This window comes from Mus musculus, chromosome 8, assembly GCF_000001635.26.
Source record: "Mus musculus strain C57BL/6J chromosome 8, GRCm38.p6 C57BL/6J".
Lineage (NCBI taxonomy): Eukaryota > Metazoa > Chordata > Mammalia > Rodentia > Muridae > Mus > Mus musculus.
Genome location: NC_000074.6, coordinates 4,999,186 through 5,023,213, shown reverse-complemented (window position 1 = coordinate 5,023,213; position 24,028 = coordinate 4,999,186).

The window sequence follows — 24,028 nt, the reverse complement described above, 5'->3', positions numbered from 1 at the left end:
CATACATTTTTAAGAAACTATCTTTTCAAATAGAAATACATAAACACAGAAAAGCAATTGATGAACATTTTGCTCATGGGAAAATACTGTCATTCTTCTCAATGGAAATTCTAGTTACTAAGAGAAAAAATGAAGTATTTTTAAAAGATATTTTACTAGCATATATTAATTGTACAAATGATAGGGTAGCAAGTTTGCCATAAAATTTTCATTTAAAATGTTTTTATCCTTGCAATAACATTAATTCTTTCTACAATTAAGATATAGACTCAAGAATGTGTGCTTTTGAAAATAGGTGCAATAGCTATCCCAGAAATAAACTGCCCTCAATTCATACAAAAAAACAACAAGAAGAACTGCTGTTGTACATCAAGCTCAATTCACTAAGCCTGTAAAAGATAAGAATCAGTGTCTAAAACATAGGCACATCTCATCAGCAGTTGGGTCAGACACAGTTTTTAACACCATGAATGGTTTAAAAGATGCATCTGCATTGAATCTGCCTTCCATCTGCTCCAAGGTCCAATTCTCCGATGAGTGAAATTGGTATACACTTTTCAATGCCCACATATTCTCCCTAGATCTATATCCTCATTGCTGTGATCATGCCTCTACCCTGCTCAAAAACTCTGTGCAGTTTCAACCCTGTGGAGTTAAGTATCTTTGCTCTGTATCCTATTGTTACCCTAGTTTGAAGTTGTTTAAACAGAATTACACAGAGTACAGTGTAGTTCACCTGGTCCCTTCTACACAATCACCAGGTTGAGTATTTTTCCTACGTCTTCCCCAATCATAGAGAGAATTCTAGAAATACATTTATAAATTCTTTGATAGCCTTCTTTTGGGGAAATTAGAACCTAATATTGACTCAATTCTAACACTAAGTAAAGCACAATTAGAAACACTCTTAAAATTAGGACACAAAAAGATGCTGCTTTACCTGAATTTATTATATTCTTCCCTCTACTACGCTCCCATGGTTGCTTCTGCAGGAAGCCATCTGCCTCATCATGAGGACCCTGGTACAGGGTAGTGTATGAACCCATGTAGTAAATGACAGAGTTCTTCTGACAATTATCAGTAAAACATAGAAGCTTCTTGCCAATAACTATAGGAGTATGACACTTGGAGTTGGTTTTGTTAGGCCCTTCAGGACTTCAGAAAACTGCAGTCATGGACAACAGTATGATTAAACCTTCCTAAGTAGAACCCAGCCTGATCTACTCTAAGATGCCTAGCCTACAAAAACTTTTCAAAATATCTGATCACATGTTGAAAGTACCTTGTCATGCAACAGTAGAATTAAAAAACTACTAGTACTAACTGCTAGTAATTATTACATACTGATCCATTTCCAAATACCTAAACTCTGAATTCAAGATCCAAGTCATGGGTGTAGGAGATGTGACTACTACATAAACATAAGGAAGTGAGTTTTGATATCCTCTAAACCCATGTTAAAAACTGAGCATAACATATATTTATAAACACAGAACAGGGATGGAGAGGAGACAAGCAGATCTTTGAAGTTGATTGTTGGGTCAGCCTAGGCAAATCTCCATGAACATCAATGAAGAGAATATCTTCTGTCTGTATGGATGTGGCACCTGTTAATAATAAATCTGATGACCAATTAGCTGAGCAGGAGGAAGGTGGGACTTCCTTAGAGGGAGAAAGGAACTCTAAAAAGAAGAAAGATGAAAAGGTCTTTTGCAAGGAAACAGATGTGACTATGGACCTAGAAGGTATAGCTTACCATGTGGGCTAGGTGGTCAGGTTAACTTAGGTATGCTAGTTGAGAGTCTGACCAAATAAAGCCTAAGGCTTTGAAATATTAAAAGGTCTCTGTGTGATTATGTTAGGAAAAGCTGGTTAAGGAATAATTGTCACCATATTAATTTCTAGAATATATATATCATACACACACACATATATCATAATAATCCTTAACATACAAACAACATCAGGTTTTTTTATTAAATGATCTTATCTCAGCAAATAAAGATAGAGAGCAATCAAGGAAAGCTGTTGAACATCCACCTCTAGCCTTCAAATGCACATGCATAAATGCACACATCTATACTACTAATAAAACAAAAGACCCAAGTTCTCCTCCTTGCTTACTTCAGAAGAAATTGGGTCTATTGATAAAATATAGGATCTTCTTCCCTAAAATACTATATCTCCATGCTATAGATCTGCATGAGGTGTACAATTTTCTCTTTTTAGAGGGTAAGCTCTATGATAAAGTGGTCCCCAATATTTCTTACTACTATGCTTATTATTGTTGTTGCTATGAAAATATTTCCCAATGTTTCTTACTATTATGTAATTATAAGAGATGCAGGAAAGAGGAGGCACTCTGGAGATGTAGTACAATGCTAGCAAAATAGCCCAGTGGGTAAAAAAGCCAAGTTTGGTCCACAGGACTGAAAATAGGAAGGACAGTCTACTAAGTGTGTAAGAATTGAAATGTTGGTGGTGATGAGTGATCAGATTCTTGAAATTTTCTTCTTTGATTATTTTGCTACTTTATTACTAAGAAAATCTATGAGCCTAAAGAAGGGGAGAATGTTATAACTACTTAATGTCTTCCTTTCTTTTACAGAAACAAATATGTTGCTTGGAGTAAAACGTGCAAGTGCCCAAATGTGCCATATTAGGTAAAAAGAAGTATCAACATTTTGATGTTGGTTCTTGTCCAAAACTAGTACATAATTAAAATATGGGAAAAACCAATCAAGAAATAGGTAGGTTTTAACAAAATAGAAAAATCCTTTTGATTTGTCATCAGTTGAAGGTAGAAATTTTTCTCTTTAAAACTATTGGTGAGATGACATCATCTCTCTTTTACTGTGGTGTTCCTCAATTTGTACAATTTTAACCAAGCATCTAGAGCAACATGGAAAAGTGAATAACCATTTTTGATTATTTGTATCTAAATTCCAGACTTTCCATTTCCTCTGAGAATGGAAAATATAAAAAAAAATTATGAATTTTTCATGCAATATTTAGAGTATTTGACTATTAAAAATAAAAGTGCAAAGTTATGATTGCTGGAGGTCCGCAGACATAATTGCAGACAGGGATGGATTCTTTCTGCCAAGTCCTGTCTTTGCGACTAGTAAGAGGGAACACTGTCAAGGCCCTTCTCCCTAATTCTTCTATAAGATACTTATCAACCAGTGCTCAGCACTCAGTTGTCAAAAAGCATATTTGGGCAGTATCAGCTCAAGTGAACAAACCATAACTATTGCAGTCTATACAAGCAAATTTGATATCAGTCTAAGTCCATAATCAATCCAGGAGACCTTTCACATAGGATAATTGCTTTATTATAAATATGTATCCAGTTACAGATTACTTTATATGGCAAAAATTTTATTCATGTGTGGACTATTATGCTTTCTTGACATCTAAAGCAAGTCAGTGAGCTCTCCTTTGTTAAGCAACAAAACAACAAGTAAACAAATGAATCTCTGAATGTAACTCCTTCACAACTTCCTCTCAGACCCTAAAAAGCATATTTTTCCATTCAAAATTATAACAAGGTTAAAAGCATGTCATACTCTTAGACTGCTAAGAACGCCCCTGGATTCTGTGACTGCTACTGTTTCCTCAACTTGGGGGTTATTCACATGGCTAAACATTGGGTTACAGATTGTTTCTGCAATATTTTCTTCAGTAGAGAAATGAAATAAGGATGTAAGTAATACTTCAGGTAATTTAATCAATGTGAGCTATCAGTGGAGGTGACTTAAGACAGCATAATTTTAGCCTTTAGTAGTAAAAGTGGAATTTCCAGATAAATGACTATATTTCTCTTAGTGTGGATGAATCTGTATGAAAATAGGGCAAAACACTGTGCTTTTTAAATAACATGTCATTCGAGTTTTCATGCCTACAATAGCAAATCTAAAGCATCCAATTGACCCCACCATTAGTATTAATTGTCTTTATGAGTAGTAAGGCTAGGGTGTTCCTCCTGGGAACTAGTTATTTTTGTAAATTTTACTTAATTCTAACTAGTAGGAAAAGCTCTTCAACAGCACAACCATTGGTTAAAGCAACACCCCTTCAGGTACAGCTTCTGTAAAATGGATGTGTAGAGAAACATGAAAACAGGAAGACAACACTCAGTATATTCACAGAGAACTCAAGGGAGAGAAAGGGGTTGCAGAAGAAGCATGGAGGAACTCAGAGTGAGGTAAGTCAATGGTATGTAACCTATGTGGATCCAGACTCCCCTAGTATGTGAAATAACCATCGTGGGCCACTGACTACATTTCTTTAAAAAGCAGTTTTTTCAGAAAGCAATATAAATTAAACCTAATATATTTTCAGTATAACATAAATTCAGCCATTACAATCTTTTGAGTGCTGCCCACAGAGATGATAATGTCCAGGAGATTCCATATAGCATATTGCCTAAATAGCCCTGCCTTGGGTTTTTGCTATAAGAAGTAAGGTAAAGCCGGTTTCTGTCTATGCCCAGAGCTAATCCTGTGCCACAGTACTCCATACCCGAATATCAGTGGGAGAGAGTTGGTCTCCCAGGAGTGCTGACATACCTGTGAGCACAGGTAAGACCACCATTTCTGCGACCCAACCAAAAGACCTCAGGACACAAGAACAAAGGAGTAGCCTGGGACAGGATCCTTCTAGTTTCTAATTGCACCCAAAGCTGATCCTGTGCCACAGTGCTCCATAATCAAATACTGCCAGAAGAGCAGTGATCTCCCACGAGTGCTGGCACACCTGTGAGCACAGGTAACACCATCTCTTCTGCTCAAATTCCTGGCCCAAGAGAGACCACTGTGATCAGGACACAAAAAACAAGAAAGAGCCAGGGACAGGATACTTCAGGTTTCTGTCTGCACCCTGAAGCTGACCTATGCCACAGCACTCCATACCCAAATTCATCCAGGAAAGAGCTGGTCTCCCAGGAGTACTGACCCATAGGCTTGCAGGAGGGACAAGCCACAGGCAGAGTCAGAAAGACCAGAAAACTTTAGAGATAACCACAGGACAAAAGGCAAGGGCAACATAAGCAAAAGAAACCAAGGGTACTTGGCATCATCAGAACCAAGTTTTCCCACCACAGTGAGCCCTGGATATGCTAATACATCAGAAAAGCAAGACTCTGATTTATCATAATGATGATAGAGGATGTTAAGAAGGACATAAATAACTTCCTTAAAGAAATATAGAAGAATACAGGTAAACAGCTAGAAGCCCTTAAAGAGGAAACACAAAAATCCCTTAAAGAATTACAGGAAATCACAATGAAACTGGTGAAGGAATTGAACAAAACCATCCAGGATCTAAAAATGGAAATAGAAACAATAAAGAAATAACAAAGGGAGACAAACCTGGAGATAGAAAACCTACAAAAGATATCAGGAGTAACACATGCAAGCATCACCAACAGAATGCAAGAGATAAAAGAGAGGATCTCAGGTGCAGAAGATACCATAGAAAACACTGGCACAACATTCAAAGAAAATGAAAAATGAAAAAAAAAAAAAAAACCTTCTAACCCAAAACATCCAGGAAATCCAGGACACGATGAGAAGATGAAACCTAAGGATAATAGGTATAGAAGAGAGCAAAGAATTCCAACTTGAAGGGCCAGTAAATACCTTCAACAAAATTACACAAGATAACCTCCTTCCCTCCCTAGCATAAAGAATGAGATGACCGTGAATATATATATATAAAAAACACACACACAGAACTTGAAATAGACTGGACCAGAGAAGAAATTCCTCCCATCACATAATAGTCAAACACCAAATGCACAAAACAAAGAATATTAAAAACAGTAGGGGGAAAACAGTCAAGTAACATAAAACGGCAGACCTATTAGAATTATACCAGACTTCTCAGCAGAAAATTTTAAAGCCAGAAGATCCTGTGCAGATGTCATACAGACCCCAAGAGAACACAAATGCCAGCCGAGGCTACTATACACAACAAAACTCTCAGTTGCTGTACATGGAGAAACAAAAGTATTCCATGAAAAAAAACAAATTTACACAATACCTTTCCACTATTCCAGCCCTACGAAGGATAATAAAGGGAAAACTCCAACACAAGGAGGGAAACTACACCCTAGAAAAAGCAAGAAAGTAACCTTTCATCAAACCTAAAAGAAGATTGTCATATGAACAGAATCCCAACTTTAACAACGAAAATAGGAGGAAGCAAAAATAAATACTCCTTAATATCTCTTAATAACAATGGACTCAATCTCCCCCCCCCCAAAAAAAAAGACAAAGACTAACAGACTAGATAGGTAAACAGGACCCAGCATTTTTCTCCATACAGGAAACATACCTTAGTGTCAAAAACAGAAACTACCTCGAAGTAAAGATCTGGAAAACAATCTTCCAAACAAATGGTTCCAAGAAACAAGCTGGAGTAGCCATTCTAATATTGAATAAAATCGACTTTCAAACTAAAGTTGTCAAAAAACAAAATAAGGAAGGACACTTCATATTAATCAAAGAAAAACATCTACCAAGAAGAACTCTCAATTCTGAACATCTATGCTCCAAATGCAAGGGCACCCACATTTATGAAATAAACTTTACTAAAGCTCAAAACACACAATAGTAGTGGGAGACCTCAATATCCCACACTCATCAATGGACAGATCATGGAAACAGAAACTAAACAGAGACACAGTAAAACAAACAGAAGTGATGGACCAAAGAGATTTAATAGATATCTATGGAACATTTCATTCTAAACAAAAGAATATACCTTCTTCTCAGCACCTCATGGTGCCTGTTCTGGAAATGACCATATAATCGATCACAAAACAGGCCTCAACAGATACAAGAAGACTGAAATAATCCCATGCATCCTGTTGTAAGACCCCCTTTCCAGGACTCACACTCTAGTCCTAGGACAGAGAGAGCACCCAAAGAAACATGAGAATCCTTCTTGCTGTAAACACATTAGGTAGTTTAATGACGGAGCTCCAGGTCGAAATGTATGTCACGCAAGAGAGTGGATTCGACCCCGAGGCTTGAAAGCTCGGGGGTTTTATAGGGTAAAGGGCTTAGGGATGGGGAATTCAGCATAGTGACACACTATTGGCTTATTCAAACATCAGAAAAAAATACGTGCAGGTCAGGGTGTCAGAGTTCTGTGAGTTGTTGACTCAGTTCAGATAGCCCTGTTATGTCCTTACATTCCTCTTTATCTTTATGGTCAAGCTGTTCCCAGGAATGTTTTAACTACAGGGCATGTCCGGGTTTGTTTTTCTTTGTTCTCAGCCCCAGGCAGCCTCTAGGCTCACAAACAACCAGCAATTTATGAGTATTCTATATGACTTACAGGTCTTGAAATTTCATCTTTCTTTCACTGTCAGATAACCACAGACTAAGGCTGGTATTCAATAACAACAAAAACAACAGAAATCCCACATCATACACATGGAAGCTGAACAATGCCCCACTCAATGATAACTGGTCAAGGAAGAAATAAAGAAAGAAATTAAAGACATTTTAGAAATTAATGGAAATGAAGGCAGAACAAACACAAAGTTATGTGACACATTGAAAGCAGTGCTAATAGGAAAACTCAGCTCTGAGTGCCTCCAAAATGAAACTAGAAAGAGCATACACTAGCAGCTGAACAGCACACCTGAAAGCTCTAGAACAAAAAGAAGCAATAATCAAACTCAGGGCTGAAATCAACCAAATAGAAACAGAAAGAACTATACAAAGAATCAACAAAACCAGAAGTTGATTCTTTGAGAAAATCTTTCTTTTCTTCCTTCCTTCATCCCTTCTTCCTTTCTTTCTTTGTTCCTTCCTCTGTCTTTCTTTTGTTCTTTCTTTGTTTTATATAAAATATAGTCTAACAGGAGTCAAACTAAAAAGGAATCTTCAGTTGAGAAAATGTCTCCCTCAGATTGTCTAGTAGGCAAAAAGTTCATTGAGTATTTTCTTTTTCATGTTTTCCTTTTATTACTTCTGATGACTAACACATTAACTATAAAATAGAATGAGTTTCATTGTGACATCTTCAAACATCACTCTATCATCACTGTTCATTACAGATCAAATACAGTTGAGTTCCCATATCACAGCTTCCAAAAGAACTGCCTCAAAGAAAGTACAAACCAACAGAGTGTCCACAATATTAGACAGGGCACAGAAGGGTGGATGTTAGCAGTTGATGTATTAGGTCCCAACATCATACTGGTTTAACTGTGGAAGTAAAGAACTTTTGTGTCTCTTGTGTACTAATAGTTTAACTGAGGAATATCTGTGTTGAGGAGCTCTCTGCTTGTACAGATTTAGCTAGAATCAAGTTCTCAGGGACAGATATATAAATGCTGTGTCACTGGTTAGAAAGCAAAAATATTATACACGACTTTTTAATATCTTCTTAGAGGGATATAATAAAGAAAATGCATTTTTCAGTCACTGGAATGTTTATTTTTTATAATTTTATTAGATATTTTCTTTATATACATTTCAAATTTCAAATGCTATCCCGAAAGTCCCCTATACCCTCCTCCCACCCTGCTTCCCTATCACCCCTCCCACTTTTGGCCCTGGTGTTCTCCTGTACCAGGGCATATAAAGTTTGCAAGACCAAGGGGCCTCTCTTCCCAGTGATGCCCGACTAGGCCATCCTCTGATACATATGCAGCTAGAGATAACTGCTCTGGGGGTACTGATTAGTTCATATTGTTGTTCCTCCTATAGGCTTGGAGACCCCTTTAGCTCCTTGGGTACTTTCTCTAGCTCCTTAGGGGCCCTGTGTTCCATCCAATAGATGACTGTGAGCATCCACAGTTGAGAATTCTTTGTTTAGCTCTGTACCCCATTTTTAATAGGGTTATTTGATTTTCTGAAGTCCAGCTTCTTGAGTTCTTTATATATATTGGATATTAGTCCACTATCTGATTTAGGATTGGTAAAGATCCTTTCCCAATCTGTTGGTGGCCTTTTTGTCTTATTGACAGTGTACTTTGCCTTACAGAGGCTTTGCAATTTTATGAGGTCCCATTTGTCAATTTTCAGTCTTACAGCACAAGCCATTGCTGTTCTGTTCAGAAATTTTTCCCCTGTGCCAATATCTTCGAGGCTTTTCCCCACTTTCTCCTCTATAAGTTTCAGTGTCTCTGGTTTTATGTGGAGTTCCTTGACCCACTTAGACTTGAGCTTTGTGCAAGGAGATAAAATGGATCAATTCGCATTCTTCTACATGATAACCACCAGTTGTGCCAGCACCATTTGTTGAAAATGTTCTGACTGCCATTTATAATGTACTGTAAGATATAAGGTGAAATAAACTCTTTCCTCTCCAAATAATAAATATAATAATAATTAATAATAATAATAAAATTACATTCTTAATGAAAAAAAGAAATAAGGTAGTTTTGACAACAATTTGACTACCCATCCATTGATTACCAATTTATATAATCATCAAAGTTTTTGATGGATTACTATTTATAGAGGAAATTCAATGACATAATTAATGCTAGTTTTATCAGAAAAAGAGATGCTCGTTGAATTTCTATAATCATTGATAGTCCTCAATTAGGAGTGTTTTACTTGACCATTCTCAGAAAGCTTTCTCTCTCTCTCTCTCTCTCTCTCTCTCTCTCTCTCTCTCTCTCTCTCTCTCACACACACACACACACACACACACACACACACACACACACACATACACACACACACACACTTTCTGGCATTTCCTTTAAATACTTGCCCAAACTTTCCCAAGAATTGGCCCCATTTGCTAGTGAATAATTTCTTCCAAAACCAAGGCCAAAACTTTCTTGCTCACTATCTTGTCCCAATCTCATTTAATTCAACTTCACTTAGCACAGATACTACTGTACATCATTTCTGTGTTCATTTGCTCAAAAGGCTCTCTAAATTAAAGCAAATGTGTGAAAATAGTGACCATCAGCCTTGATGTGTTTGATATAACTGACTGCTGACCAGTGGTTCCTGAGCTCTGACTCCAGAACTTTGGAGGCCCTCTTCATAACATCCCACCTTTCTGCTTCAGCATATTTTTCTAGACACTGTCCAGATACAAATAAAATTCCTAGTCTTTGTTTTACCTATCTACTGTAATATCTTTTATTTTTCTGTAAAGATTTGCAATCTTCCTTAAACTGTTGCAAGCTGGAAATACATGAGTAAGTAGGCATATATCTTAGATTTTGGACAAATAGAGAAAAATGAGAACTGTATGTCTGTAGTGAAATGTGGAGTACGACAAAATCATTACAAATCTATGTTTCCAAAGCTGAAAAAAGGAGAATGCCCCTTCCATTGCTGCAAGGATGGCAAAAGGGTTGGCAGTGAATGGCAATGAAACAGTCTAGGGAATTCCTAATAACTCTTGTAGAGGAGTGGTACAGGCAACCCAGGAGGGAACAACAGAGCTCTGGGTTAGAAGGGAATCAGTATAAAATGTCCATGGCATGTGTATGCATGCAGGTGAACCTTCATCTCCACTGAAAATATGCATATTTACAAAGTGTTGCCTGTGCCTTGGACTGTTTGCAACCTGGCCCTTCCTGCCCTTGGGGATTGGAGGTGAGTTGGCACGGAGTCAACAACACAGACTCCAGGAGCAGGTGAAAAACAACAGGCTGTAAGCTCCTTTAATACCCTCCATCTGCTCCTTTTTGGTCCCATGAAAGCATCTCTTCTGAACAGCAGTTCCTGGTTAGCTGGTATTGCCTGCACCAGCAATCCTTATTCTCTCAGGCAGTCCTCAACTAGGTCCTCCTGCAGGAAATGCTTTTGTGGCTGCTAGAGAAAGGAAGAAAACATGCTAGAGAAATGAAAGGAAGAAAACTGATCTCCATGTTGAAACTGACATATACCAGACATGAATTTTGTGACAATCTCCATTTCCCTAGTCTTAATCAGTTTGATTGATGCACAAAACAGTTCCTCCCCTCTCACTGAGGAAGGAGAGAAATCTGAAGTGCAATCCTGCAAATGGAAAATGCATTATCTTAATTTTCAATTTTTATCAGCATCATCTTAATTGTCAGTGATGGAGAAAAAAGAAAACAACAAAAATTCTATGTAGCAAAGAAAGATTTGAGGTTAATTTGATTGGCAATATATGAAATGCCACTTACCTCAAGCCATTTCAAATTGCCCCTCATTCTCCTCACAGTAAGCAATTCTTTCTAAAGACAGGGGATCAGCTTATAATGGCTGCTGTTACATATTTATACACCACTTACATTCTGTCGCTGAGTTGGCTGGAATGCTTCGGAGTGCTTTTCACAGATTCCCTGTCAGAGGTGAGGGGAAGAAAAGGGAAGAAAAGTGTGTCTTATAGACACTTTTTATACAGTGGAGGAAAAGAGATGAAATAACCTATCATGATTATTAGGGAGACCATATCTCTGGCGTGCAAGTGGTCTGTGAGTCTACATTTACCCTGTCTACCTACCCATTTCAATACTTGCTAAAATACTTCAAGTTCCAAGGACTCACTCTGTAATTCACAATTTCAATAAAGTATCTTCCATGGTATTTACATGAGGCTGAAATCAAATCATTTTGTGTCATCAAATCATTTTGTGTCATCATCAAATAATATAAAACAGTTTTCTATGTTTAAGAGTAATTATCTCACTTTAGAGAAAGTATGGGATTTCCTTTTTTAAAAAATTAAAGTTTAAAAATAAAGAAAAATAAAGGGTTTTTAATGTGTTATTACATTTCCACATACGAAATGCACATAATTTATAACACATGCTTCTAAGAGCATGATATCAATGACAGTGGGTCTAAATCTATTCCATCAACACTTCCATGCTGTTTTTCTAGAATAGAATGCTTTATGACTATATATGCCAGTTCAACTCACACAGTCAAAGACATGAACAGAGAACAAGTGGCTAAGTAGGACCCAAGAGAACTGAAAAGAAAATGTACATAGCTGAATGCACATCTATCCTTATTTAGAAAGGAAAAGAAGCACAAAGCCCAAGGCTTATTCAGGAAGAATAAACAGATTTATATTCATAAACTGTTCTTCAGTGTTCACCAGAGAATACTGCTCAGACATGGGTTTGAACCAATAGAAAGTCTTTATTAGACAGCTAGTGACTTGGGTGTTTGGAATCCCAGTGTAGCACTAAACGTTTCTCAGTGTGAGCTTTTGAGCACAAAAACCATGCTCTGGGTTCACATACTTCAGTTAACAAGAAGAGTTAGCCAGAAGCAGAACTACAGAAGCTAAAAAGCAAAATTAGTATTTCAGAGTCTTTCCCAGAACTATGGGTTTGACCAATTAAGTCTTTGTTATTGTTTTGGCAGGTGGTACTATCTGCATGCTAAATTTTATGGCCTGATTGGTACTCTCATCATGGAGGCAGTTGTGCTAAAGTCTCAGGGCCTACTAAGTTCTGGAGCTGGGTCCTGTTACAAGACCATAGTATCTTCCCTCCCACTCCCTCACTACCTGCCTCTCTCTTCTGTTATTTAGTGACGTAGTCAATTGCTGAATTGCTATTTCTGATTAAATCTCTCCATTCAAAGTTTTTGACAGTCATTAAGCAATGACAGTGTTCAAGGTCACACACTACTCACATAAACTTTGAGACAATAGCTTGCTATAAGTTTCATGTAATTAAAAGGTTTGCGTATCCTAGGGCCTAGTGTTCCAAACTAAATGTCTCTGAGATAACCCATAACAGCTGTTTCTGAGTTTTCTGCACAAGGCCAGAGTTAAAGACAATTTTTATAGCGCACTAAAAAACATGCATTAAAGTAATGACTGCAAATAAGCTGGATAGAGCTAAAGTTTTAAATGAACACCTGCTATTGAAATGTAATTTTGAGAAAAGAAGATATTTTTGAAAGAGAGAGAGAGAAGGAGAGAGAGAGAAGAAAGAAAAAGAAAAAGAGAAAGAGAGGAGAGAAAGAAGAAAGAAAAAGAGAAAGAAAGAAAGAAAGAAAGAAAGAAAGAAAGAAAGAAAGAAAGAAAAGAAAGAAAGAAAGAAAGAAAGAAAGAAAGAAAGAAAGAAAGAAAGAAAGATGAGAGAGAGAGAGAATCATTTCAAGTAAACTATTTAAAGTGTATTTACTGATAGATAATATAATGTGAATTTGGACACTTCAAGAGTCCACTTCTACCCCATTATGACTTACAATGGTGCTTCTTAAAAGACTTTTCTCAAGAGGCATTCTGACCATGAGTATTTTCAGAAGAAATGATTACTGTTAGCAATGCTGTTGCTAACATAGAGAGAGAAAGAAGAAGATAAAGAAAAGGATAAGATGAAGAAGAGAGAAAGGGAAAGAAAAAGGAGCAATTGATTGCTACTGTTGCAGCTCTATGATAGGCTTATTACTTTCCTGCTAAACAACATTCCTGGCCTCTGGGGTGCATCTGAGCTATTTATGTCTCACAGAGCATTCAAGGGCATTGCTCAAGGAACAAGGAGTCAATTTTCTTAGGTAACAAGAAGCAAAAGTCAAGAGTTGACTAATCCATGCTCAGCAGGAAATCAGATGGGACAGTTGAAGTTGAACAACGAAACATTCTTAAGAATCAAGAATGCCTCTTTTTTTTAGCTCTTACCTTTCTTACTCTCATCTCTAGCCCTCCCTCTCTCTCTCTCTCTCTCTCTCTCTCTCTCTCTCTCTCTCTCTCTTTTCCACCCCTCTTTCCACATGGCCATGGCTGGCCTCTCTTTTTTTCACCTTCTCTCCTTCTTCCTGCCTTTCTAAAACCATAAAAAAAGAAGAATCAAGAATGTACCTATGTAAATTAAGTACTTTTCAAAATACAACAATCTTAGCTTCTGTGTTTTAAAATACAGGAACAACTAAAATACCCCCACAGAATGTGTAAGGCCACAAGACCAAAGGTCACTGTTCAAAGACAAGAGCTCTTGCCAAGGCAGTGATTCTGTAGGTTGTCTAACACCCAATTACAGGCACTAGTGAAGAAAGCAAAGGGCTTAGCTGTAACCATGTTGCCTGGGATTTAAAGCACAATTATTCATCCATAAAATTAAGCCTATGATATCTATAGTGATGAGGAATCAGTGAATGTGGCTGAGATGCACCAAAAATGAATCCCCTTCTTATCACTATCACAGCTAGCCTTTAGTGTTGTTAATTTATTCTTTAGTATTTAGACAAAAATTGATATTAATGATAGAAGTAAAGAATGAGAGTATGAATTTGACCCCAAAACCCATGTAAAAGTGATGGGTGCCGAGGCAGATATGAGTAAACTTGACATTAGGGAGGCAAAGAAAGGAGGGTCCCTGAACTCACTGGTCATCCTGCTAGCCTGATTGGTAAAACCCAAGCCAATGAAACATGTCTCAAAGAAGGTAAACCGCGTTACTGAGGATGACAGCCAAGGCCTTCTGGACTCTACATATATTTGATCATATGTGCCATGCTTACCTATACATATGTACACATGACACACACCATCACGCATGCATACACACAAATTAACATATTTATTTGAAAGACAAAATAGTTATAAAAACGTGTTGTACAACATCAGGGTATATTTACAATATTAGATTTATGCTTAAAATTTAGTTAAGAGAATAGATATTACAGTGTTTACAACAATGAAACTGTGGCTTTTAAAAAAGCTGATAGAATTTTGAGCTTGGAGAAGAACTTAGGCAGAGATCTTGCTGGCACAACTTCTAAACAAAAATGGATTCTTTGAAGAATAAATAAATGAATTTTCCAGTTTAGTGAGTTTAAGTCCCTCTGCAAAAGATCCAGGTACACTTCAAGTAAATTTGAACCAGACAGAAATGGAAAGCAGTAGATTTGGGGAAACCTGTAAGTATCTAAAAGCCTAGAGAATAAAATACAAACATATCTAATAGAAGAGCCCCTTAGGCAACACTGAGCCATTAGGTCTCCTGGCTTTTCCATTGCCAATGCTCTCAGAAGATAAAAGCCAAGTCTTCCAGCACAGTCCTGGGTTTCATCAGTGACCCACAATGACACTTGATTTCCACACCTGCCTGCTCTCTGCAGTGTAAGATTGGTTCAAATACACAGCACACAGGCAACCTTGCTTGCTAAGGCCTCCAGGCAATGTGGGCATCCTAATTGTAAAGCAGTTTCAGCAATACTTTCAGTTAACAGGTTAAAGGAGATGTATGACCAGCTTCAGTCATTAGTGCTAGCAGTGGTTTATGCCTTTAATCTTCCCTTTTGTACTATATTTTCAAGCAGTCCAGTTTTATCCGCAATAAAAAGTTTCTGTGTACAATGCCCTGTTCTCCTTAAGATTTCTCCTTACATTTTAGGATAACTTTTGAAGCACTTATAACTGTACTTACCTTCTTTGTCTCTTACTTGTACACTTTACATTGGTGCACATTCTAATCTATTGACCCATGACAACTATTCACAATGCTCCATTTAAAACTCAGTACATCCCCTGTGTATCTCATGTGATTTTAAATATCACTTAAATGTACAGATGCTGTTAAATGTCTTTTGGAGGTTGAAATCTTCTCCTGTTGAGAAACATTAACCTAGTATAATGCTCATAAATAATTTTAATGGGTAAAACAATATGAGATACTTTCCACCTTGAAACATTGCTCAAGGTTTAACCATCACAGACGATAAGACAAGTGCACATTTGTTTGTCATTTCTTCCATCAGGCTCATTATGGTTAGTGTCTATGTAGATCCTATCTTTGTAAGTTCTTCAGAAATATAAAGAGGAGTCTGAAAGCAGAAGCTGTCATGGATACCTATGAAATACATTATTTATAAAAAGGAAGCATTACCGCCAACTATATGAAGAAGGAACTGAATTGTGAGTGACAGAATGCTTTGAAAGTAGCAGGAAGCACTTTCCTTGTTTTTATCTCATGCAATCTTTAGAACACTCTTCACACCCATTTTATAGGTGAGTAACTGAGTTGGAATTAAGTGAAGAACATTTTGTCAAAGGTCACATAGCTAAGAGACAAAACTTGTACTCCTATCTACTTGTGCACAACCTAGACTCTAAAGCATTCATCATGTGAAGAAATGTGATGTGCTCTCATGTGTGTGCTTTTGTTCCAACTGCATCTCAATGTTAAAGTAGCCAAATAAAATCTACATATAATGGAATAAAGGCCTTGGCACCTCTAAGCCTCTTTAAACTTTCTTTTTCTCCATCTAAACCATTTGCAATTGCCTGGTTTTCATTCAGTCACAGTTAGAACGCATCTAAAGAGGTAACACAAATGAAACCTGTAGAAATGCAGAACAACATGAAAGGAAAGGCTAAAGCTCTCCCCTGTGGCGGCAGCTGCTTGCCCAGAACTCTGGCTTAGCAGTAGAACTATGTGTTTCTACCCAAATAAAATTCCCATCTCTTAAATGTTATTATGGGCTTCATAGAATAATCTGTGTAAGGTCATATTTGCATAAATAAAGTGTTCCACAGCTTGTACAGCATCCTTACAGCAGGATTAAATCACCATTGTGGCCTGTGATTAACCCTCCAGATTGCCCTAAATGCCAGCCAGGACTCACTTAAAAAGGAGTGGTTGGAAAAAGCAAGCAGAGAACTGCAGGCAGCCTTACCACCATACTAAAACTCCAGAGCTTGGAAACCAATCAAGAGAGAAGGATTTGCCAGTGTACTTCTGTTTAATAGCTTAGGATGAACAGGAGGGAAAGTGTGTGCTACTAACATGAGGGGCCTTCAGAGGCTTGTATGATGGCAATAGCATCAGTGTACTCTGTGTGAATAAGTTTCTCTCCTCTCTCTCTCTCTCTCTCTCTCTCTCTCTCTCTCTCTCTCTCTCTCTCTCTCTCTCTCCTCCACAGTTGCTTTAGGAATGAGAGAAAGATTCGGTCTGTGTATCTGCAGATTCCCCCAAGCTGTCCTTCAAAACCTAGTGATTTCATCTTTATCTGTCATGCACACTGGGATTCCCCTCATTTGATTGGATTGGAAAGAGTCTCTGATGCTAATATACAGTTAAAATTTTGCTATCTGAGCATTTGAAATCTAAATGTAGAAAATAACTCATTAAAAAATAAACAAACACTAAAGAAACAAACAAGCAAACAAACAAAAACAATGGATTTATGAAATTCTTGGACAAATGGATGTATCTGGAGGATATCATCCTTAGTGAGATAACCCAATCACAAAAGAAGTCATTAGATATGTACTTACTGATAAGTGGATATTAGCCCAGAACCATAGAACACCCAAGATACAATTTGCAAAACACAAGAAAATCAAGAAGAGGGAAGACCAATGGGCGGATACATCATTCCTCCTTAGAATAGGTAACAAAATACCATGAAAGGAGTTACAGAGACAAAGTTTGGAGCTAAGATGAAAGGATGGACTCTCCAGAGACTACCCCACCCGGTGATCCATCCCATAATCTGCCACCAAATCCAGACACTATTGCATATGCCAGCAAGATTTTGCTGAAGGGACCCTGTTATAACTGTCTCTTACGAGTCTATGCCAGTGCCTGGCAAATACAGAAGTGGATGCTCACAGTCAGCTATTGGATGGAACACAGGGCCCCCAATGGAGGAGCTAGAGAAAGTACTCAAGGAGCAGAAGGGGCCTGCAACACTATATGTGGAACAACAATATGAACTAACCAGTACCCCCAGAGCTCGTGGTGTTTCTAGTTGCATATGTAGCAGAGGATATCATCCTAGTCGGCCATCACTGGGAAGAGAGGCCCCTTGGTATTACAAACCCAGTACAGGGGAATGCCAGGGCCAAGAAACAGGAGTGGGTGGGTAGGGGAGCAGGGTGGAGGGAAGGTATAGGGAAATTTCGGCATAGTATTTGAAATGTATATAAAGAAATATCTAATAAAAAGAAGAAAAAATTGCTATCTGGAGTCATGTCCACCTTTTTCTTACTGGTAAAGATGGTAAAGATGGAAGATTCAGAAGTTTGTCCCATAAGTTAAGGCTAGAAAATACCAAACCTAGATTGGAACTCAAAGATTTCTATTACTGATCCATTGCTTAGCATCCTTGAATGGAATGTCTTTATCGCACCAAGGCTTTATTGCACTATAGATACCTTTATTGCTCAGGTATCTATACTGAAGAGTGAGCAGAAAGAATGCAAGAGATGGGGGCAGAAAGAATGCAAGAGATGGGGGCTGGGTGGGGGGAGATGATTTTAAGAAAATAGAATTTTCAAGATACAACAGAACTGATACACATATGAACTACCAGAGACTGGCACCAGCAGCAAACACAAGACCTGTACAAGCTCAAGCCAGACAAATTCCCAGCATAGAGGAAGGCAAATGGGTCCCTAGCCAAAAAGCTATCCACAAAAAAAACTATAGCTGCTGGAAAATGAACAAACAATTTTCTTCAACAAAGTGACACTTGGTATATCAACTATACTTGAGGACAGGCCCCATGCTCAGAAACAGTTGATCACCACAAATCAGGCTCCACGTTTCTATAATTTGTAGTGGCTTTTTGTTTGTCTGGTTTTGTTTGTTTTAAGAAAGAGAAAGAAATAGGCCAGGCAGTGGTGGTGCATGCCTGTAATCCCAGCACTTGGGAGGCAGAGGCAGGCGGATTTCTGAGTTCAAGGCAAGCCTGATCTACAGAGTGAGTTCCAAGTCAGGGAGGACTGCACAGAGAAACACTGTCTCAAGAGAAAGAAAGAAAGAAAGAAAGAAAGAAAGAAAGAAAGAAAGAAAGGAAGGAAGGAAGGAAGGAAGGAAGGAAGGAAGGAAGGAAGGAAGGAAGGAAGGAAGGAAGGAAATGTTGGGTGAACAGGGAAAGATCGGAAAGGAGTTGGGGGTGAGGAAAATATGATAAAAAATATACTGTATAAAATATTCAAATTCAAAATATATTCTTAAAGTGGGCTATCAAGATAATTTAGTAAGTAAAAGCACTTGCCACATAAGCCTCATGACCTAAGTTCAATATCTGGAAACCACAGAAATGTGTTCTTTCACAGATTTTCCTTCACAGGTGTCTTTCAGAGTTGTTCAAGAAAGTTGTTGTAATGCTGCAGCTGTCCACTTCTGGATGTTGGCTGCATATTATATGCAGAACCATCAGTAAACTAGGTCCTAGTCTTTCTTCCTCAGTCAACCAATCATAGGAAATACAGCATAATGCTCTAGGTGCATGCTTGGCAGCTGACAGCATTGTAACAGAAATAGAAACCATGGGCATTTAGGCAACTTCATGTGCCTTCAGGACCTGTTCAGGAGCAATCACATATATATGGCTTCTATTTGATAATAGAGTACTGCTGCGCACATCCTACCTTATGACTTGGTAGGACTGATAGCACCCAGCTCCTTATAGGCAGTTCAGGTCACATAGTAACATGGTGGTCTATTGTCAAACATTAGTTTCCACTAAGGCCCAATGCAGGCCAAGAGCTGTCTTTCAAAAGAATAGCTGTCTGCAGATAATGGTAGAGCTTGCTCCAAAAATCCCAAAGGTCTGTTATGTAGTTTATCTATAGGGGCCTGCCAAAGACTTCAAACAACCACCCCTCACTGCCACTGACACCTGAAGTACCATCAGGTCTACTGGTTCATATGATCCAAGTGGTAGAGCAGCTTGCAGAGCAGCCTGCTGTTGAAATGCTTCCTCCTGTTCCAGGCCCCACACAAAGCTAGCAGCTTTCTGAGTCACTTGGTATATGGGCCTGAGTAACACACCCAAGTGAGGAATGTGCTGTCTCCAGAATCCAAATAGACCCACTAAATGTTGTGCTGCTTTCTTGGTGATGGGAGTGGCCAAGGGCAATAACTTATCTGTCCCCTTAGAAGAAATCTCTCTGCATGCCCCACACGCTGGACTCCTAGGAATTTCACAGGGGCATGGCATTCCATTTTTGTTGTTGCTGTTGTTGTTGTTTTGTCTGTTTTAAAAAAATAAAATAATAGAAAAAGAAAGAATTACAAGAAACAGTTTGAACACTTAATCCTGAAGTAAAATTAAATTGTAATCCTGTGGTTTGAGCATTCAAAATAATATGAAATTCTTAAAAGTCAAAGAGAAAACATTATGGACAATGGTATTATATCACTTTCTGCTATGCTTGGCTCTTACTGTGAAGCATCATTAACAATGATTTGTTGAGACCCTTCCTTGTTTGAACCAGATCTAGTTCCTTACAAATTCTCTGATCAACTTTTCTATCTTCACATGTTTTTCTATACCTCATATTACATATTTTCTAATCACTGAAAACAGTTTGATATTCATTAAAATGGTTCTTCATTGCACTGTATGAAAATGCTAACGAAAACATTACAGAGATCTCATTAAAACAGGGCATTTCATGGGGGAAAAATTCACAGAGGTAGATGATCCTTGAATTTTGGTTGTATTTCTTTCTCATCTCTGATACACCTATGTGTTATCAATGAGTCCAAAGTGGTTGCTACTTCTTGTTCACTGGTCCAATCAGCACAGCATCATCAATATAGTGCTCCAGTGTGATATTTTGTGGAAGATACAATCAAGATCCCTTCCAAGTTATAACACAAGGCAGGAGAGTTAATATATCCTTGAGGCAAAACTGTAAAGGTATACTGCTGGCCTTGCCAAGTCAAACAAACTGCTTCTGGTGCTCCCTATAGACAGGTGTAAAGAAAAAGGCATTTCTGAGATCGATAACTGCAAACCATGTACCAGGAGATTACCAACTTCTGCCTTACACAGTGTGATCAAGTCAGTTCTTAGAAAACATCTAATTGGGGCTGGATTACAGTTTTGGAGGTTCAGTACATTATCATAATGGCAGGACGCATGGCAGTGTGCAGGCAGACATGGAGCTAGAGGAACTAGATAGAGCAGGGAGCTACATCTTGATCTGAAGGCATCCAGGAGGAGGAGACTACTGTGTTTCACTCTGGGGAGAGCTTGAGTGCATACATATGTTCATACATACATATGATAAATATATATGTCAAAGCCCTACCTCCACAGTGATATACTTCCTCTAACAAAGCCATACCTATCCTATTCCAACAAGTCCACACCTTCTAATAGTGCCACTTCCCATAAGACATATTAAAACCACCACACCAATTAAATGATTGGTGGATGAACTGCTAAAAATTCCAAATACCTAATAATTTCTGGGGGAATAACTTTAGGAAACCATGTGCCATCGCAAAGCCTAGCACTTTTAGATTCTTTTAATATCACATGGTTAAGCTGGTTATTACTTGTGAAACTACAAGCCTTCTTGATATTTTCTTTGAACATAGATTAGTTTATTATTGTTTTAACGAGCTAAATGTAGCAATGATAAAAATATAACCAAACAACAAAAAATAATAACTAACATCTTTAAAAATACCTAATGTTTTCATGAGAATATGAAAAAAACATTCTTCATTTGATTTTGCTACCTTTTCATTTTTCTGCTAGTTGCATGTGAAAAGCTTTGTGAAACAACTGCTTTTATTGAGGACACAGTGCAAAGAGGAGCCATGTGAGTGCAAGCTTTCTTTAGGCACATCATGTCAAGTTCACTGACTCCTAATTTCAAAAACGAAAAGGAGGCCAAAGTGCAAAGTAACTATGACTGTAAGTACCACAGCGTGTAATAAAAGTCACAGAACTACCATCTATTGAATCTGAGAAGCACATTCTGAGCCCCACTCAGAGCTAAGTGCCGAAGTGCATCACAAGCAATACTTTTGCCTTATGAATATCTTTTGGAAACATTTTTTTCCTGAACAAGTGGCATCTTTGGAAAACAGACACACACACACACACACACACACACACACACACACACACACACAAAACACACATACTCTGCCTGTACCTCTTCCACTTGGCTTCATTTTTAAAATACCATAAAGCTTATTGTACAAGAAGGCAACATCACAAAGACACTTTCTCCACAGCTGTTGAAAATAAGAGAGCTGGTGAAACATGTCTTTGATCTTCAACCACATTCCAGGAAAACGACATGTTGTAGCTAGCAGTTGATGTGTGTAGACCTAAGTGCACAAATACTCGTCTGTAAACAGTTTACAAAAGGCACAGTTAAAACTCACCAATCACCAGCATAGTGAGGTAAGGCCTACCTTAAAGAAGTGAGTTACTGGTCGCATGAGGTGATATTGAGATTTAATATCCTAGACCCTCTTCCTGTCCCTTTTCTTTTTTCTTCCTAGTCTGCTGAGAAGTGAGATGGCTGTTGTCTCTGTATTTCTGCAGCTGAAAAGACACCTTCTACCACAGTTTTCTTTCCAATATGGACTATATATCTTCACCCCATGAGCCAAAATAGGCCTCTCATCCCTAAGTTGCTATTTGTCAGATATTTGGTCACAATAACAGTAAAGTAAGACCTATAGAGCAGAGCACTTCCTCCTTCAAGTTCATGTCCCCAGAGACAGGAAGTCCTCTCACTAAGGCCCACATCTTTACTTTCCACCACCTTCCCTTAGTCCTAAACAGGAAGTGAGCCATCAGCTCATGGCCCTTTAAATGCCATTTCAGATACAAACTATAGCAGCTACTAAGTTTTGAATCCAAATTTAGTCTAATAAACACATGACTAGAGCTATGGAAGGGGGTTGCCTACTCAAGCACTCCTCCTTCACCTAGCAAAATATTAAATAATACTTAAAACATAGTGAAAGAATAAGAAAGACAGAAATCAACCTATTTTACAATAATACAGTTCTAGTCATTTTCAGGGCTTCAGGGCTTCTTGTAAAGGTCTGCAAATAATACAGCCTCGTTCACAACAAGGGTCATGTAGCAGTAATGATGTGCTTATAATCACACTTGGGAAATTTTTCAAAAGTATTTAAAGTCCTATGTCACCATCTTGGGACAAGTGAAAATTTGAAGTGTTATTAAAATGCCCTAAATTTACCCTTAACTCAGTGAAACCTTTGTAAATTTGGGACCTAAAAATAAGCACTGCGTAATATATATTCTTTATAATACATAAAAATCAAAATGACCATCAGATACAAGTATAATAGGACCTATAACCCAAGTGATTGAGTTCAGCTTGCATTTTAATGAAATTTATTACATGTAAGCTACATACAGAATACTAAATCTAGTGCTTGGGATTTAAACAGTTCAAAACATAATAGTTTTATATGTTGAACATGATATATTTCTGTTTTTTTTCTTTTTTTTAATTTTTCATTAGGTATTTTCCTCATTTACATTTCCAATGCTATTCCAAAAGCCCCGCATACCCTCCCACCCACTCCCCTACCCAACCACTCCCACTTCTTGGCCCTGGCATTCCCCTGTACTGAGGCATATAAAGTTTGCACGACCAATGGGCCTCTCTTTCCACTGATGGTCGACTAGGCAATCTGTTGATACATATGCAGCTAGAGTCAAGAGCTCCGGGGTACTGGTTAGTTCATAACGTTGTTCCACCTATAGGGTTGCAGACCACTTCAGCTCCTTGGGTACTTTCTCTAGCTCCTCCATTGGGGGGCCCTGTGATCCATCCACTAGCTGACTGTGAGCATCCACTTCTGTGATGGTTAGGCCCTGGCATAGTCTCACAAGAGACAGCTATGTCAGGGTCCTTTCAGCAAAATCTTGCTAGTGTATGCAATGGTGTCAGCATTTTGAGGATGATTAGGGGGTGGATCCCAGGATATGGCAGTCTCTAGATGGTCCATCCTATTCTATCAGCTCCAAACTTTGTCTCTGTAACTCATTCCATGGGGGTTTTATTCCCAATGCTAAGAAGGGACAAAGTGTTCACACTTTGGTCTTTGTTCTTCTTGAGTTTCAGCTGTTTCCCACAAGGTATCTCATATCTTGGGTATTCCAAGTTTCTGGGCTAATATCCACTTATCAGTGAGTACATATCATTTGAGTTCTTTTGTGATTGGGTTACCTCACCCAGGATGATGCCCTCCAGGTCCATTCAAATTGCCTAGGAATTTCATAAATTCATTCTTTTAATAGCTGAGTAATACTCCATTGTGTAAATGTACCACATTTTTTGTATCCATTCCTCTGTTGAGGGG